The following is a 19,203-nucleotide window of genomic DNA, read 5'->3' as shown; positions in this document are numbered from 1 at the left end:
GTTGCTTTGCAGAGTTTGACTATGATTAGTAACCGTGGGTGCTCGTGATTAGTCAAGACATCGTGTACCTGAACGACTGGAGGGTATAAGACCCCTGTGTAAAAGCACATTCGGGGTGCCCCAATTGGGCTGTGACATGGCACGCGCATGAAAAAATCTTTGCCCCTGTAATTCTACACTTTGCATCCTAGCCTCTCGCCTCGGTTGGCACGAGCCGGTTGCGAATTCTTCGTGACAGCGGCTCGGGGCTCACCCGTGGGCAGGGGGTTTTGCTGGATGAGGTCCAGGCAGTGCCAGACGAGACCATAGAGGGGGCCGAGCAAGCTGGGCAGCCGGTGCAGTGCCAGCTCCGGGATCTCGGAGTGCAAGCCCTGGCCAACAGTGCCCGCTCGCCAGCCAGGTGCGAGCTGAGTTTTCCGCACTCAGCCAGTCACCCCTTCCCAGGGCTGGATCCAGCTTGCCGGCAGCGATGCTGGTGCTGGGGCAGTGATGCTGATGCCAGTCCCGGGGTGGTGATGGAGGTCTCTGTCCTCCTGATGTTGATGGGGTTTGTGGTTTCTCCCACAGGTGCTTGCCACCCGGAGCGATGCCCCATCTACCCATCCTCTTGGTGGCCATCCCCAGCCCAGCTGAGCCACCCGCAGGGTGGGCAGGGGCTGTGTTAACCCCCCCCAGCTCCCTTCCCGCTGAGAAAATGACCATAGGCAGAGAGAGGCGCTGCAAAGCCAACACTCAGCTCTTTTCATTAATTAAGCAAGAAACGTGGATCTGGGAGAGGGCTGGGGCTGGAGCGGGTGGGTGCAGGTCTCTGCCTCTGGATCTTCTCTGTGCGTGGGTGCTACGGGGGAGGGTGCTGGAGCAGTGGTTTATGGGTAGCTGTATTCATTGGCTATCTGCATTTGATCTCGTTCTGCACAAAACACTGCAGCTGGTCCTGTGCCATGTGCAGGGCCGCTCGCTCCCACTCCCCCTGGGCCAGTTTCTTCATGCGCTCCCACTCAGGCCACTGCTCGGGTGTGATGGGCACCGACTCCTCCTGCTCCTCCAGCGGGGCGGGCGCAGCCGTGAGGCACCCCCAGGGCCCAAGGGATAGCAGGGAGATGGCGGGAGGGTGCGGCAGCTGCGGCAGCATGCGCAGCTGCTGCGGCAGCCCCTCCCATGGGGTTTGGCCCCCCCGTCGGCAACAGGCGCAGCCAGCTCGGCTGCTTGGGTTTGGCAGCCATCCCAGTGCGCGCCTTGCTGCTCAATGCCGCCGGCAGTGCCGTCTCCTTCTTGCCATCAGCAGGGGGCTTGGAGGCAGCTGGCCCCATGCTGGGTCTCGGGGCCACCAGCAGGGGACTGGGGACCCTGGAGTGCACGCTGGGGTCAGCTTGGGGCTCCGGGTGGTGGGGCAGTTGGCACACCAGCCCCACCACCCTCACTCTTTGCCCCAGCGGGTGGAAACTGCGGACGGATACCAGCAAGTGCGCCCTCAGGTCGGTGCGGGGCGTCCTCATCCCCGGGGCGGGGATGCAGTTCCTGGGGACGCCGGTTCCAGGCAGAGGTGGGGATGCCAGTGGTGGGGCTGTCAGCAGCAGGATGGGGTAGAGATGGTGGTACCAGGCGGTACCAGGCTGGGGTGGGGATGCTGGTTCCGGGCAGTGGTTCCTTTTAGGAACCACGAAGCGGTACCGGGACTGCAGCCACTGCTGGGCAGGGGGCGTGGCCTCCTCTCTGGGGGCGGGGCCGGTGGGCACACAGCGTCAAGGCGTTGGAAGCGGAAGTGGCAGTCAGGGGCCCCAGGGCCTGTGCCATCATGGTGGGCGGAGGGGTCTCCCGTGTACCGGAGCGATGATTGCGTCTGCCCCGCCTCGCCCCTGCCCGCACTGATCTGCGGCTCATGCGGCAGCCCCTCCCATTGGGTCTGGCCCCCCATGGGATACAGGCGCAGCCAGTAACTCCAGCAAGTCTGATTCCAGGGACATCTGGATCAACAGACAAGCAGCAAGAATGCTGCAATACTAGAGTTGCTTTGCAAAGTTTGACTATGATTAGTAACCGGTAGCGCGGGTGCTAGTGATTAGTCAATTCATCGTGTACCTGAACGACTGGAGGGCATAAGAACCTTGTGTAAAGCCACATTCGGGGTCCCCCAATTGGGCTGTGACACGGTCTCTCCCCGAGACCCCCCTGGACCCTCCCCTCAAATTGTCATCCCCCCTGTATGCAAATAAAGGGTGCAGAGCAGGAGGGTGTGAGTGATGGCGGGAGTGAAAAGGGGCATAGCCTCCGGCAGAGGGCTTTAAAGCAGCAGCAGGGACAGCGTGACCGGAGAGGAGCCGTGATTGTTTGTCAGTATTTATTGGGGGGGGAAACGTTGGATGCCCGGTTCTGGGGGAGGTTTTGAGGGGGTTTTAGGTGTGTTGCTCACATAAATTGCCGCCTGGAGGACAGGATTCTTCCTTCTTCTCCCATGTTTTCTTCTGGAAATGAGGATCTAAATATTCCAAGAAGCCCTTCAGTTTCCCGATGTCTTTCTTCTTTTTCTTCTTTTTCTTACGCTTGCGATTGTCATTGCGAAAGTGGAGCACAGAGAAATCCAAATGATAAAGTGTGAAGGAAACATGCAAGTTAAAAATAGAAAAACCAATGTGGCTCTTTATGCATATAAGAAACGATTATTTATTTTACCACAGGTGATGACTTGCAGCCTGTCAGCTATTTTGTGGTAATTTCTGCACATCTGACTTACTAGAGGTGCAGCAAACTGGGGCCCGCAGAGTGAAGGACAACAGGTCTTGGTTTGTACACAAATCATTAACAGTGGCTAGTTGTGGAATATGTGGAATTAAAAAAAAAAATTGTTGTAACCTAATGAAGAACAGTGTGCAGATGTGATTCTAACTATGTGGTCCAGATCTAGTGTTCTAACACAATTCAGCAATATCTTGCCTGTCTTCACTTGACCAACCTAATGACATGATCCCCAGCCAGATTATGCTATATAAATAACTGTGACACAACTGTGAAAAACAGGCAGACATGAGAAACACCCAGAAAAGAATTAGGAACAAATTGCTGATTATGTTGGAATCCTTGCTTACTTGTAATCCTTCTCTCGATGTTTGCCTTTGGACTTCTTTTTCTTCTTGACCTTCTTATATTTTTTCATTCTTTGGTCACCTATCTTTTGGCATTTCATTCTATTTCACTTCCACTTCCTTGTGTGGCTATATTTTCTTTTGCCATTTCTTAGTTCTTGGTTTTCCCGGGAAGAGTCCTCAAAATTTGAATGAGCTGACACAGGTGGAAGTGCATGCCTGTCACGAGAATATTTTTCAGATTGCTGCTGAGGTACCGAACAATGAGGTTAAGTTTGCTCTGTGGCTGCTAAAGCGATGTACATCTTCCCCTCTAGAGAGTGCGTTGTGAGGCTGTCTGCTTTTGCAGTGAAAATCCTTATGTGACCTGCTGCTGTAAGCTTGACTTGATTTGTCAAAGTCTTTATCACAGTGAGAGGACTTTCTCTGACTCTCCAAAACTTTATCCAGCTTCGTAATAGAAGAGTCATTAACAGGTGGTTCCTCTACATAGTTATTAGCAATGTCCTTTGTATCTTGGCATTTATCTGTAATCTCTAGAGGTGCAAGTTTTTGAGAAATACATCCCATGTCAGACTTCACAGAGGAAGCTTGCCCTAATGTCTCTTTGCTCTCCAGAGACCCTTTGATTGACAATGGATTTTCTGTTGAAATGAGTTCAGGTTCTTTTGATTTTCTTGGTTTCTCTTTGTCTCTACTGTCTTCAGACTCACACTGCCCAAGGAATTCATCTTCAGTGTCCCAGGATTTTCTCCTGACCTTGTGCTGACCATTGATACTGGGATGCGCATTATCGACTTTTGTTACAATACTTTCAGCAACTTCTTCTTTGGCAGAAACGGTTTCAGAACCGGATTGAGTAAAAAGATTCTCATCCTCACAGCTAAAGTTGGAAGGAACCTTCCTGGATTCTTCATAGGCAAACAGTGCTTCCATCACTACAGTTTCCATACGAGCATCGTGCTCAGAAGATTTCTGAGGTCCAGGGGCACTGCGCAAAATAAAAACACATTTTTCACTTGAGAAGTCCATCTAAAAGATGGATGTTAGGAGTAAAATCCCCTTAAGTAAAAAAACTGGTGGCTACTGGAAAACTCTGAAGGACATTCCCTTTAGAAACCTATTATTACACCTTCCTCAGCTCCCAGAGAAGGTGGGTTTTTTTCTCTTGCTTCTGCAAGTATTGCATTAAAAAACCCCACACCCAACGCATGTCTCCCTCCACTTGCTGCTCTGAATCACATCAATAGCCAAAACCACTAGATTTGCTCTGCCACCAACTAGAAAAAAGGAAACACACGGATTTCCCTCTCTTTCCCAAATGGGACAGCAGATGGTGGGAACTTACATTCACATATCCTAGGACGAAAAAAAAGGGAAAGAGGAAGAGAAAAAGAATTGCAGACAATGGAAAAAAATGGAAAAATATTCTATGAAGAAACAAAAGTTTTCCAAGAGGCATCTGCCTGTATTTGATATCAGAATAATATATGCTCCGTGCTGATGTTTGCAACACTAGATGCACGGTGTTGAATTCTCTGTACTGATTTAAATCTTTCTATTAAACAGTACCAGTAGGCAGGTGAAACAATGATAAACCTGTATGAAACATTGTTTTAAGCAGAGGGTACTCATTTTACCTTACTTCCTCTGACAAGCTGTTCAACTAGCTGTACGTGAGAGATTCTAAGCTTATTTCTTGCAGAAGCGGCGACAAAGCTATAGGCATCTACAATTAAAACATAGAAGTCCACAGACAGAAAAAATACTATCTGTAGTAGAAAACTACCGGTGGTGAAATTTCTACATTAGATGTTAAACAAGATCACGTTGAGTTATATGCGCTGTCCCCAGTTTACGCATCATGCCACTCACCTCCCCCCCCCCCCGCAAATATACTTTATGAAACTTCTGAAGTATTATCTCAGCTGAACTTCTCTTAAGTTGACATGTTGTCATATGTCAGCTCAGCTCTGCAAATTCGAATGGGATAATAGCACAAAGTGTTATGATGAAATTTGTGCTGTGCGTTTTCTCGGTATTTCACATGAGTTAGGAACAGTAAAATGCTCCTGAATACCGAATACATGAGAAATTCTGGTGAGAAATTCTGGTGAGAAATTCTGGATGCAACAAACATAACTCACTGTTTCAAGCAATCCATTTGTTTTAGGAAAGAAAATCTCAGAAGGTTTAACAGGTTGGACTTGGCAAGTGGAGTCATCAAGTTTCCGTCCATTTTCTTTAGATTCATTATCTAAACTAATAGCACCGTTAAGTGAATCATTTTTTGGCAGCTCGTGCTGGGATCTTTCTTCTTCAGCGTTCTGACAGGAAGAATGGGAATTCTGCAAGGTACGGACCAGCTTTCCAATCAAAATTCCATTAGAAGGTATTATGTTGCAATTCCTTTTAAACAAGCCCTTTGACTCCTCAGATTTTCCTGAAGATTCTGCACCGTAAGGGACTGCGTTATCAGAGCTGAGTTTAGGAGTTCCATTCCCTGCTGGCTCAACAACAATTTCATCAGGAACTTCCTGTTTGGAAACGTTAGTAGCAACCGACATTGTAGATGCGTTTGAGGTAGACTCTGCTGCAGAAGCATTAGTAACTGTGGATGAAGGAACAGGCTTGCTTTGGTCCTCATTCTCCACAGTACTGCTAAGACAGTCAGGTTGCGACACAGTCTGACGTGCAGGCAATTTATTATGCATACTGATAGCGATCTTCTAATTTTTTGATGCATCCGTAATTGAAGGCCTGGGAATTGCCCAGTTTTGAACGCAAGCTGTTGGTGGAGCTGAAGACGGCCTTTTTAGGGTGACACCAACGGTATTTGGATCGTCTTTTAGGAGTCCATTTCCATTTAAACGACTTGAATTCTGTATTTAAAAAGAAGAGACTGCAAACGTAAACAACATCCGTCACACTCCGCCCCATGACTACAGTCAATCCACTTTATCGACTCACAGAGCGGTAGTACGGTCACCTCTTGCCTCTACATCATAAATACGTGGTGTATTGCAGCTCAGTGGTAAGAGTCCAATTATTTGGTAAGCTGTTTAGTTTAAGTATCTTAATTAATGTTAGTTATATACCATTTTACATATAATATCAGTTGATTGTATACGTTTTACATGCTGGATTGATGTAATTTGTTTCATTTTTTGCCAAACTCTGATATACAGAATGATTATAAGCAATAAACATAATAAGGTTAAAATGAACAGAACTGCAATTGGATGCAGCATCAAATGCAAAATTGCAGTTGCTGTCGGGGACCATCCAAAAAGAGTTTCCCACCAGTTATGTTCTCCTTCTTTCTTCACTCTTGCTGGGACATGGGGTATCTCTTCTGCATCACGACGGATGGTAATCAGGGTCCCTTGTCCGTTGCTTCGAATTTGTTTTAGTCATTGACTGAGGTCATCGCGGTGCAACAGTTTTCTCACCAATGTGAGATTCATTCCAATACGGGTAGGTAATAAATCTTGATGAAATGTATAGATAGATTGTAGCAGTTGGCAGGTTGTGACAGGAGCTGAATAGTTAAAGTTGCGTCCCATAATTTTGGTAAAATTACAAATACAGCTATTTGAGTGATTGTATATATCTACAGTGGTATTGTCTATAAATACAGAATCACAAAGGGTTCTCCGTTTACATCCGGAAACATCCATTTCCAGTGTATACAAGTACAGTTTCAGGGGTTTCATTAGGATGTATTTCAAAATGACAAACACGTTGTTCTGTGTCAAGACAAATGTCTTGGGCCTTAATGGTATTACTTTCACAAATACATCTCTGTTGTTCCCATACAACACATGCCTCATCATCCATAGTTTGCCATTTGTTCCCATTTTGTTGGGCCCATACTCTAAGTACTATCGGATGGAGGACAGTTCCACTGAGATTTAATCTCAGTGCAATTATTTGGTGTATGGTGTATACCGAAGCATTGTGTATTGTTAAACCAAAAGTGTGGCTTTACTGTCGGTGGGGACATAAGTGAAATTAACTGGGTGCCACCAAGATTGGAAATCTTTTTTGAATTGAGTCGCATTATCCCGAATTACTTTTCAAATTTCAGTGGGCAAGGTGCCCTCATTGCCTTCCCTTATAATTGCTGTTACAGTCGATTGCACCCACAACTGAGAACTATGTATGGTGCCGAACGTTCTATAGTCACCATATTGATTAGCACAAATAAAGGAAGTCAGGGTCTCCATCCCGTGCATCGGGCTTCTTGGCGAGTAAGCCAGATTTGGTTCATGCTGACGATGATTGCTTCTGCGAGAAGGATAAGCAATCCTTCGATGGCTGACCCAGTCTCCAGGGGACGTGTGCTGGCATCATTCCCGGTATCATTCCTGGAAAGGGAAAACAATACAGGTCTCGGCGGGGCTTTTCTGGACAGGTTACCCCAAACAGTGGCCCCACTTGTTTAACTGCTCAGACTAAAGACAAAAGTCCCTTTTCCCACTCGGAATATCTCTGTTCTGTCTCTTTAAATGCAGTCGAGCTAAACATTAAGGCTCTTTTTGGTCCATTCGGCCCAGTCTGGAATAGATTGCGATAAGTACCGTGTTCTGCAAAACCCCATTCTGCTATAATAGGGTCACGGGGGTGTGCTGGCCCCAGTGACGGATACGTCTTTAATTCCTGTATTAGAGTTTTGCCTGCCTCTTCATGTTCTGGGTTCCATTTCCACGGTTTTCCCGATTTTTATCAGGGTTAGGGTTGATTTTTGAACCGAAGGACCACACACTGCCATCCGGCAGGCACCAGGTTTGGCTGTTCAAAACACTGAAACCCAAAATAGTTTTATTATGATCTTTAACTACAAAGCGAGTAGGCGACATGCGCTTCTCGCCTGGGAGCCATAAATTAACTTTCGCAGTTTGGCATATAGTTCTTGTTCCATTCACTTTGGTAGTTTGAACTCTTTGCTGTCCAGGTCATCCAGCCAGCATCTTGGCATCCTGTTGTGTTATTATTGAAATTTGCACTCACATATCTAGTAGGAATTTTACCAATTGTCATCGAGGACCAACTGGCACCAAAATATATGGGCCATTATTATTTATCCATGGATAGGATTCCACTTGCTGGACAGGCAGGTGTGGGATAATGGCTGAGGTGACTTAAAAAATTAGAACTTATATTCACACTTTTAGGTAAGGCACAGCATTGAAGAAGCTCCCCAGGTGGAATGCGGCTGACATGTAAGGAATCCATTCCATGGGAGTTCCCTAGGCCTGCAACCTTAGATGTTGGTAACACCAGGGGAACTTGGTGTGCTGACTCTAAGAGGCGCTGCCCGGAGGGTTTAGCGGTGTGGAGATGCCGCGGGCAGGCTCTGCAATAATAGGGGAACTTAAAGGTGTCATGGAACTGATAAGCTGCATATTTACTACCCTGGGCCAACAGCCTGCCACGTTTTTGACAAAATGCTGTCCTTTTGGTGAACTTTGCTCATTATAACATCATTATAATACCCTACGACCACCCCTCACTGAGCTTGCGCACTGAATTTTTCTAGCTTATACCTTTAAAAGCGAAGCAAGAAAACTTTACACCAATCCTAAACAAAGGTATGTATGACTAGAGTCACTCAAGCTCCACCCGAAAGGTGAAAGATAGTATAAAGGGTTTTAGAGAGAGAGAATGTTAGGGAAGACACCATCGTGTACCACTCTGACGTTTGGGATCAGTCGACGGGCTGAGCCTCTCTTCCCCCCCATCAGGACGCCTTTGGGTAAGAGTCGAACACTTGGTTATACCAAGTGCCTCGACGGAAAACTTAGAAATCTCTATATAGAGAGTCGCTTTATTATCTTTTAACGCGTTTGTGTCCGGCCGTGTTACTCATATTCTTGATATACGCGTTTGTGTCCGGCCGTGTTACATACATGTTTGTGTCCAGCCGTGTTATTCATACTCATATTCTTGGTATTTGCACGTGCTTTGCAGACAGTGAATTTATCACCAGTAATCCAAAGAATCTGTGTGTCTGTTGCTCTAATAAACTGCACTCTTCACTGCTCTGGCCGTGATAGTTCCTTCAACACGACCAGACTGGGGGGTGTAAAAATTAATGCTGTCGCCTTAGCGAAAGCCCTGAACTAGTAAGTGGCTATACACACAGTCCTTAGAAAATAACCGTTGACCAAGTCTGAGACTAAGACTGGAGGTAGCCGCACCGAGACTCCTCTCTGAGAAGGAGTTTAGAAAGCAAGGGGGTCCTGTCTGAACCTCGTGACTCAACAGGAGGGTTTCCCCCCCCCCAGCCACTCCTCAAATTCCTATTTGTATGTGACAGTAACTCTTAACGCAACAGCAGGCCCAGTTGCCGTCCTGATATTACTCGTTATTTGGCCTCATGGTTTGCAATTAATCCCTAAGGGGGAGGAAAGGGTTATCACTCTTTCTTGGAGCTGGCGATGGCATTGGAGTATTTGGAGCACGCTCTCTCCTTTCGCCATCATCGCGTTTCTGGAACGCTTGAATTAGGCTCAGGATAATGCCAGTAGGCTGTCCCTGAATCGCGACTCTGGGAATGCCTAGTGGCAATGCTTTCCTCCACAGTTCATTTTTCCACTCCCGAGACTCAGCTCGTGGGTCTTTAGGCGTATTTTCCTTTGGCCTAGTTCCTGTTCCCTGTGGGGGTGTTTGTTTTACTGGTCACCCTTGGTTTACTGGTCGCACTTGGTGATCTCCTGTTCGGGGCCTTGGGTCTGATTTTTTGGCTAAGGGATCGCCTCGCCCCATTTCACGGGCATGGTTTACAATGTCGTGCCTTAATTGTGCCCAGGTAGGGAGTTGGTTGCGGGGATCATTATCACCTAACTCCTCATTGTGTTCTGTGTCTCTTTTAATTTCATCCTGTTTTGCAATTAAATTAGGTTTAAGAACTGCCGGGGCTCCTCTAAGTATTGGTTTTAGCATTGCATAATCAATCGTAGCAGATATTGGGATATCATTGGATTCTCGATATGCATGGCTTGTATGCAGGCAGCTTTTGTGATGGCTGTAGAGAGCTCGTTAAGAGATCTTATGGGGATTACGGAGGGTTCACCTTGCTCCCTAGCATCTATTCCCCCAGCCCAAGAAGCTATCCTGCTGGTGATAGAATGGGATTCATGTGCCGGGTCTGGTCCTAAATTTAAGAGAACTCCCGGACCCCAAAAGCCATTTGCTTCATCTCCACTCAGCATTATTCGGTCACTGCCACTTAGGCAGACTCACCACAAATACTCTTGTTTCAGTTTTACCTGGCTTTCTGCCCTATTTCTCTTGTAAATTTGCTAATTGTAACAGATCCCAGGGAGTGATTCACTCAGTATATCATGGAGCACCACCCCGAGGTCCTTCAGGCTGTACTGTTTTAATGATAGATCTTGCTTCGTCTTCAGGGGGATTTGAGGGAAACAAAGAATCATCCTCCCCCGGCTTGCTATCATCGGGGTCACGCCATATGTTCCCATCCCATTCTTCAGGAGATACAATTAGTTTCCTAATCTGTACAATGTGAGGGGAATGGGGAGCCCACATAAGCATCATTTTGACCTTTCCTTCCAACCTCTGTTTTTTCTCCTTTTCTTCCTGTAACTGTTTCTGCAGCTGCTCAATTTATGTTTTGCTCAGTTTTCCTGACTTTTACTCTTCTGATTCTCTCCCTCATCCCACTGGGGGGGAGTGAGCAAGCGGCTATGTGGTGCTTAGTTGCCAACTGGAGTAAAACCACGACAGGGATGTATTGGGTCTGGCTGAGATGGAGTTAATTTTCCCCATATCAGCCCTCTCATAGTGCTGTGCTTTGTATTGGTAGCTAGAAAGGTGTTGATAACACACCAGTGTTTTGGCTACTGCTGAGCAGTGCTTGCACAGCATCAAGGCTGTCTCTCCAACATTTCCCCCCCTCCTCTCACGAGTAGGCTGGGGGTGGGCAAGATCGTGGGAGGGGACACAGCCAGGACAGCTGACCAAACTGACGAAAGGGATATTCCATACCATATGACGTCCGCTCAGCAATAAAAGCTAAGGGAATGGAGGAGGAAGGGGGGGCATTCATTATTTATGACATTTGTCTTCCAGAGCAACCACTACGTGTACTGAAGCCCTGCTTCCCAAGAAGTGGCTGGACATCACCTGCTGATGGGAAGTAGAGAATAAATCTTCTGTTTTCCTTTTTCTTCCACGGGCAGCCTTTGCTTTTGCTTTTATTAAACTGCCCTTATCTCAACCCACAAGCCTTTTGTTATGTCTTCTCTCCCCTGTGCAGCTGAGGAGGAGGAGCAGTAGAGCAGCTTTGGTGGGCACCTGGTGTTTAGCCAGGGTCAATCCACCACAGTCCTTTTTGGTGCCCAAAATGGGGCACGAGACAACAGCAGTTTTGTATTAAGCGTGCTATACCTATAGTCATTACTTAGCGGCAAGCTCCTGGGTGGGTCACAGAGTTTGTTGGCTGGGCTGCTTATGTCTTTATTTTGCCGAGCTTGGGAGCACGTTAATACAAATAATGGCTATGTGCTTTGCCCTGGCATTGATGGCCTTACTGTGCTGGGGGAGCTATTTTGTGGGGAGGAGGAAGGAACTTGGGAACATGCTACTACAATCACTATGTGCTTTGCATTGGCATTAACGGCCTCGCTGTGCTGGGGGAGCTATCTTGTGGAGAAGATGAGGGAATACATCTCCCTCTCCCTTCCTGGGATTGATGTGGATGGTTGTATTATGCAGGCTCCTGAGGACCTTGTTCATCCTTATGATGTGAGCCGTTTAATACTACTAATTAATACTGCTGGCATATTATGGGTTTTGTGGAATCTGGTCTCATCCTGGTGTAAAAGAAGACAACTTTTGGGTGAGGCAATACTGAAACGTGCCCGAGGTGGCCGGTCCCTGGGTGGCAGGGTGTGTGGAAGGATTTGGGCAGATTCCTAGGATGGTTATCACCTCCCATAACCTGGGACTTTACACCTGAACAGGCAAGCAACCTTGGCAAACTGACGTGCCACCTGACAGAAGGGTGCCTTGCCTACCCCAATGAAACCCAGCGGCTTCTAGCACTGTACTGGGGCGTAGCATGTGCCTGTTGAGCCACAGTTCAGTACTCTCAGAGGACTGTGGTTGGGCCAGGGACCCAAACTGCATCTGAGGACACCATGGTTGAGATAGGGACCCAGACCACAGCAACTACAGTAATTGCCCCAGTAGTGAAAAGGAAACAGTGGACACAGAAAACAAGGGGTCCATATCATTGATTAGTAAAGGGAGGAGGAAGAAGATGAAAAGGTTTGATTAAGAAGTCGGTCCTTCGACAAAGAGCTTGGAGGAAGGAGTGAGAGAATTCCAACAGGAAGCGGAAACTACCTGGTCGCTGACCTCATCAGAACTTTGAGACGTGCAGAAAGATTACAGCAATCTGCTCGGTCTCTCTGTGAATCACTTTAACTCGAGTGTAAGCCAATTTTCCTGTGTCTGTTTCTTCCATGCAGTAATTAATGGAGTGCACCTTGCCATCGAACTTTGTTAAGTCACACTTTTATAAATCACATCAAAACCACTTTTGCTAATACCTCTGACAGTGATTTTTTAAGTGATCTAAATCACTCATTCGCAACACTGGCAGAGCTGTCCCACGGCGTTTCATCTCCCTTGACCCCTGCCGTTCCCAAGACCGACATGGCTGACCAGCAGCCCCATGCCCCAGGACTACAGCTCCTAGCATGCCACGGGGCGCTCCTGCCCTGCTGTCTCACCCTGCGGGGACACCGTTGTGGCCCCTCCCCGGCTGGTTTTGTCTTGGATTTGTGCTGATAATAGTGTTGATAACACGCTGATGGTTTGGTTACTGCTGAGCAGTGCAGTGCTTACACGGCGTCAAGGCCTTTTCTGCTCCTCACGCTGCCCCGCCAGCGAGTAGGTTGGAGGTGCACAGAAAGTTGGGAGGGGACGCAGTTGGGACAGCTGACCCCAACTGACCAAAAGGACATTCCATACCATGTGATGTCATGCTCAGCTATAAAACTGAGGGGAGGGTGGCAGGGGAGCCACTGCTCAGGGACTGGCTGAGCATCGGGCGGTTGGTGCTGAGCAATGGTTTTCATTTGCATCGCTTATTTTTCCTGGGTTTTATTTTCCCCTCTCTGTTGTTTTTTTTCTTCTTTTTCAACCCCATGCCACTGGGTTTTGTTATTACCATCACGTTAATGACACAATAGATCCTGCCATACCTACAACCTGCAAAACCTGAAGACCAGCTTATGCAAGACACGTTCCAGAAACTACAATCAGCGCAGAGAAGCATAGGTATCTATCTTGTTGTATCTACCTTGCCAAAACTGCTGCGTGACCTGTCATCAGCCTCAGTGACTAACAGCAGGCAAGACTCTCTCATCTGGCTTACCCCTTTTTTTTCTTTAATACCTGCTTTGACCTCACTACAGGACAGGCTCAGAGTCCATGACTATGGCTGGTAAAGTCGTAGCGATACAGAATTGTATCTGGGACGAAAAATACTCAGTAGTTCAGCTCATTTCAATTGCTTAAGACACGGCTTTTGGCTACAACACAGTCAAGAACATTCAAAACCAGAACTAACCTACACTCCCTCCTTGATTGGCACCTCTTTCTTCATCAGATCTTTGCATTTCTTTAGTTCCTGGGGAGTACATAACAAGATTTTCCTGTTTAAAAGAAACAAGAAAGATCAGTCACAAATAGGCAGAAAACCTGCCATTTGCATACATGGTGCCCACACAGTAGCATTATCAAGGCCCTGCACATACACAAAAGACTAATTAATGCACCGGGGAGGAGAGAGCAGGAACGGCACTCTGGCACCCACGATTAGTAACAACAATTGCTGCTCTCAACTGGGGCTTAGTCAATGCGCAAGCACACTACTGAGCCAGACATGAAAGCGCGCGCATCGCTTAATCCCGGGTGCCACATACACTCTACCTTCTTCCATCGCCTCCTGCCGATGAATTGTCTTCCAGGCTCTTCCATCTCATCGCAGCTTAGATAACTGCACTCTGGCTCAGGCCTGACTGGGGGAACTTCTCAGGGCTTTAACTTTGCTTCGGGCTTGGTACGAGCACGAGGCTTCATCCCTTTGGCTTGGCCCCCAGCAGAAGGTGGGCGAGTGGCAGGTTTGCAAGTGGTTTGATGGAACTGAGCTTGTACACCTACCAGAGATTAAACATCAACCAAAGAAAAAGCCCAGAGAAACTCTCTTGGAGAGTAGCAGAAAGAAACATCAGGGCTGACCACTGATTAACACATGGGGTTTGGAATTTTGGAGACTGGAGCTCCCAGCAGACTCAGCTTGTTGAATGGAAACATCCTTTAGCTTTTGATCCTGACAGAAATATCACATCTCTGTGATATTTCTACTCTACTGATAGAGTAGAACATTCATCTCTGTGATATTTCTACTACCCCCATCTCTACTTTGCGGTTGCCCGAAGCATTTGCTTGCCCATGTCCAGTTCTCTTCCATGCTTACAAAGGGTGTTTAATCTGCAAAACAGTCAGGACTACAAACGGGCAGCCAAATGCCTCTTCTCTCAAAGATGTGAAAACTGCAGTTAAAGACAACGCAGGTACCATGACAAGCCTTCTGCTCTAGGTTAGCTTTTAAAAAGCAAGGTCTTCTGAACCTCTGTTTTCCAGCTGCTGCCAACAGCTGCAGAAAGGGCCTGGTTTTGATCGGCTGGACGATCAATGCTAACTACCAAAATCCAGTACAGGACGTTACACCTCGGGCTTCACATGCTGAGCCCAACCCGAAGGCCGGAATAACCTCCCTCCTGCCACTGGGCTGACCGCAGCATTGCACTCATCCCCCGGCTTCTCAAGCTCTTCCCCAGAACTCTCCTCCTGGCCACTCTGCTATAGGCCGCTATAGGGTCTCAGGGAACCATATTCTGGATCCACTCTGGCATCTCCCGTCAACGAGGATACAGAGATACAAGGATACCCTCACTCCCACAACCTGCTCTACATGACATCCCACTTCTCATATCCGTGCCCTCCCTTTCCCCTCCAGCTTTCCAGACTGTGGGAGTCGTCCCCTGAGGGTAAGACAAGAGAAAGCGCCCCTTGCTGAACCGCCACCAATTCCCCCACTGGAACCACCCCGCGTCTGCATGCAAGGACATACGGCAGTGGCAGCAGTCCACTCCCATTCTGCTCCCTACATACCCCTTTGATGACTTGAATGAAGTCTGCTCCCGGGATCTTCCTCGTGCCCACACCAGCCTCCTTGAAGGAGTCCACTATCGGCCACTTCTGTTTGTGCAGGAGGTTAGGCAGCGTGACAAGATCCTGGGGTGCACAAAGAAGAGGGGTGCCGTCCTTCCCCCAGGGCCGTCAGCTCTCTGGTGGTGAGCACTGGAAAAGGTTAGAAAAAACCCTGAGAGCACCCTCACCCAGAGTCACCATGCCAGGAGGTGTGACACCATCTGGGGTAAAGCAGTGTAACTCTACTGATCTCTTCTTCTCTCTCTAGTCTTCCCTTTCTTCTGAGGGTTCCCATCAGCAGGCTTTGCTCCTGAGTTCTTGCAGATGCAAACAGAAACCCTTCTGTTATGGCCTAGGAACTAACTCACCCACGAGCTATTTTTCAGAAGGGGCTGCGGTTACTTGTCCGTCTAAGCAATGCCCAGAGTTTCTGATGCACCTCCTGAGCACAGGGATGCCAACAAGGGATTGCAAACACTCCAAGTAACTCACGTCATTTCAGAACCCGCAACAGGCAACTGAATGTGAAATTGAGCACAAAGAAAGGGCTCTTTTCAGAATCACTGCCCATTTCTTTTTCATGTCCATATTTTCCTCACCACGGGGAGGAAACACAGACTCTGCAGCCCCTGCAGTCAAATACGGTTCTGCGGGACAGGGGGGAGAAGAAAGCAGAGAGACCTCAACAGGGAGTTTTCAAATCTCTGAAGAATCAAGTGGAAACAGTTGCAAAGCGTAGCATCAGTTTACAGAAATTTAAACCTGATGGAGCCGAGTAGTAGAAGTGAGTATTACACAGAACTAGAGGGGAGCACTGCAATCAAAAGGGGAAGCCACGCAGACAGCTCTAACCGCACATTTTCACTTGATTGCCTTCAACAAAACAGGCTTGGGATCCCGGTTGCTCACTTCACCCTGGAACAGTCCCGTTCCTCGTCTGAAAGCTTCTGTGTGCCTGGCTGAGGACAGACACAACCCACACAAGGAACAATCAGAGCTACATGCTGCACTTGCCCTGGTGAAGTTTCCTTGGAAAAAAATACATTTCAAAAAAAACCCCAAAAACTTGTTACTGCAAGAACCAGGAAGAAAAAAATCCCTGACAGGTTGACTGGAACTTCCTGGCTGTGGTAAAACCATCCACCCTCTGTACCCCCATTTCCCAAAAGCTGGCAGCGCAGCTTGGGTGGGGGGAAAGGCACGTATCAGACCTTGGGGCCAAGAGAGGGCCACAAGCATCTGCCAAGGGAGCTGCAGCCAACCAGGAGCACTCCCCACTTGCTTCTCTGACAACAAAGCCCCGGTGCATGCTCTTACCAGGAGGGAGAAACAACTTCCATGTCTGCAAATCCCCATTTATGAAAGGCTGTCAACAGAGATGGGGTTGTTCATGAGCACAAGACCCACACGAAGGCCTGGGGACAGCACAGGCACCTGGTCTGTCCCCACCAGAGCATGCCTGCTCCAAAGCTTGGAGCCGCCTCTTGGAGAGGAGGCCGCTCTACCTTCCCCTGGCCTGCAGACATGAAACACTGACCTCCAGCTGCCAGGCCTCGGGCTGGTGACCTTTGGGGCAGCAGCAGAAGCTGCTCTGACCCTGGTTGTGGGGTCGTCCCCGGGGCTGAGCACTCGGACCAGGGCTGGTGAACTGGGCCATGGCGGGGCCCCTGGGAGATGAGGTCTACAGGTCCCTCCTCCCAGGCCCACCCACACTGCGAGATACCTGCTCCCGCTCCTGCAGCACCCCTGGCCCTGGCCCTGGCCCTGCGCCCCCCTCGCCCCGGCTGCCCCCGCCCCTCCCTCACCCATTTCTCCTCAGGCTGCTCAGCGTCTGCCCCCTCTGGCCCCGCCCCAGCCTGGCTGTGACTGACAGGCCACCTCTGGCTCTGCTGATTGGCTCAGCCGTGGCCAATGGCGCAGCCGTTGGCCGGGCGGGCACAGGCAGCCCGGGCCTCTCCTCACAGAGCCGCCTTGTGCCCGCTCCCCGCCCCTCGACACCACAGCTGCTCCTCAGCCAGCCGGGACACTGGGCCTGCGGAGAGACAGCCTTCAAGTAGGGCCATTGCACCAGGAGCGGTTCTCTCAGCAGCGCAAGGTGTGTGCACAGCTGTGCCGTGCCTCGATCTGCTCACGGGGTCTGGGCCTGCTCAGGGAGGGAGGGAAAGGAAGGGTGGAGGGCAGGGCAGGGCAGGGGACAGGACAGGACAGGACAGGACAGGACAGGAGGGGAGCTGCCAGGAGGGGAGCTTCCCTGGATTTCCTCCGGATTGGCAGGTCTTTCCGAAAGCGCAGATCTGTCTGTGCTGCAGCCACAGCCCTGGGCAGGAGGAGCTGCGTGACAGGAGCCGCTCGCATCAGCCGTGCCGGAACCTGTCAGGAGACAGGGCTCTGCCCCTGGTCACACTGCCCATGCTGAGCCCAGCAGCTTGCGAGGCCTTCCTCAGGCCTCGCCTTCCCCCGGGCGGTCAGGAGGAGAGATGCCCTGTCCTGGCGTGGCCTAGGGCATCCTCCTGTGGCCAGAGGGAAGGACGTATTCCCCATCACGCTCCCCACAGGGGCTGAGCACTGTCCTTTGCTTCTGTCCCTGGGGCTCCCCAGTGCTAGCAGGCGCCACAGAGGTTCAGGGCCAAGCAAATGCTGGGGCGGCAGGGGCTCCTGGGGCTCAGGGCAGCTTTGGGCATCTCCAAAGCCGAGGTGTGGCTGCCCCTTTGGTTCCGCAGAGGTAGTTGTTTGCTGCTCCCTTAGTGGTCAAAACTGTTTCCCTTCATGGCACATGGGCTGGACAGAAGCCACTTCCCTGTTAGTCTGGGAGGACTTCAGGGAAACGAGGAAGTCACGGCATGCACACAGGTATGAGGAAAGGGAAAAGGAGCCGTGTCCAGGTTTTTCTGCTGTTTCAGATCTGAACTCAGACATCTGTGTGCATCCCAGCACCAAAGTCGTTTTTTTTTCCTCCAAGCTGTACAGCCTTTCACCAGCGAAAGTGAGTTGGGCTGAGCTGGCCTTCGGGATAACTTGGCTCCTTTCTTTTTTAGTTGTGTGCCTACACTTTCCCTTTTCTTCCAGCAATTTCTTTCTTTCTCCCCCCTCCCCCGCCTAGTTCCATCCTGTTTCAAAGGTAATTCTGGTTTGACTTTCTGGACAGATCATCGAGTAGGTAGACACAGGGTATAAGTATAGGCTGGTCTATACCTCCAGAGCTGTAGGCTGAGCTATTCTACCTTTGAAGGCTAGATAGATACGGGCTATGGGTAGAGTTACTGTTTGCCAGTTATTATTTCTTTTGGGGTCCTGTGACAGTGATGGTAAGGTCGTCAGCCTGCAGCTCTGCAGCAGTTACAACTACCACTGAAAGAATTTTGATGGCGGGTGCTGTTCTGTGTGTTTAATTTTCAAGAATCCTTTCACTGAGCTAGAATTATTTCTATGCGATTAGGTGATGGGGATCTTTTTGCACTGATCTTCTGTTTCTGGAGCCCATGCTGACAGCCCTTGTCATCCAGAGCTTTCCCGCCTGTTCCCGAGAGGAGTGATGGCCACGATGCGGAACGACTCCTGTGAGTAATGGCTTGACCGGTAGGCTTGGATTTAGTGAATCCCCAGCAGGAGTAGGGAAGCGATCGTCCCCCTGTACTCGGCACTGGTGAGGCCGCACCTCAACTACTGTGTTCAGTTTTGGGCCCCTCACTACAAGAAACGCATTGAGGTGCTGGAGCACATCCAAAGAAGAGCAAAGAAGCTGGTGAAGGGTCTAGAGCACAGGTCCTGTGAGGAGCGGCTGAGGGAACCGGCGTTGTTTAGTCTGGAGGAAAGGAGGCTGAGGGAAGACCTTCTCGCTCTCTACAGCTACGTGAAAGGAGGTTGTAGCGAG

The 19,203-nt window shown here is 49.3% G+C and overlaps 1 pseudogene; it reads right to left on the bottom strand.

Annotated features, from left to right (window-relative positions):
* Nucleotides 1–2,393: 2,393 nt before the first annotated feature.
* LOC142403969 (uncharacterized) lies at nucleotides 2,394–10,297 on the bottom strand (annotated as a pseudogene).
* Nucleotides 10,298–19,203: the final 8,906 nt, after the last annotated feature.

This window comes from Mycteria americana, unplaced genomic scaffold, assembly GCF_035582795.1.
Source record: "Mycteria americana isolate JAX WOST 10 ecotype Jacksonville Zoo and Gardens unplaced genomic scaffold, USCA_MyAme_1.0 Scaffold_52, whole genome shotgun sequence".
NCBI lineage: Eukaryota > Metazoa > Chordata > Aves > Ciconiiformes > Ciconiidae > Mycteria > Mycteria americana.
Note: the sequence above shows the minus strand (reverse complement) of the source record. Positions and strands in the feature narration are given on the sequence as shown.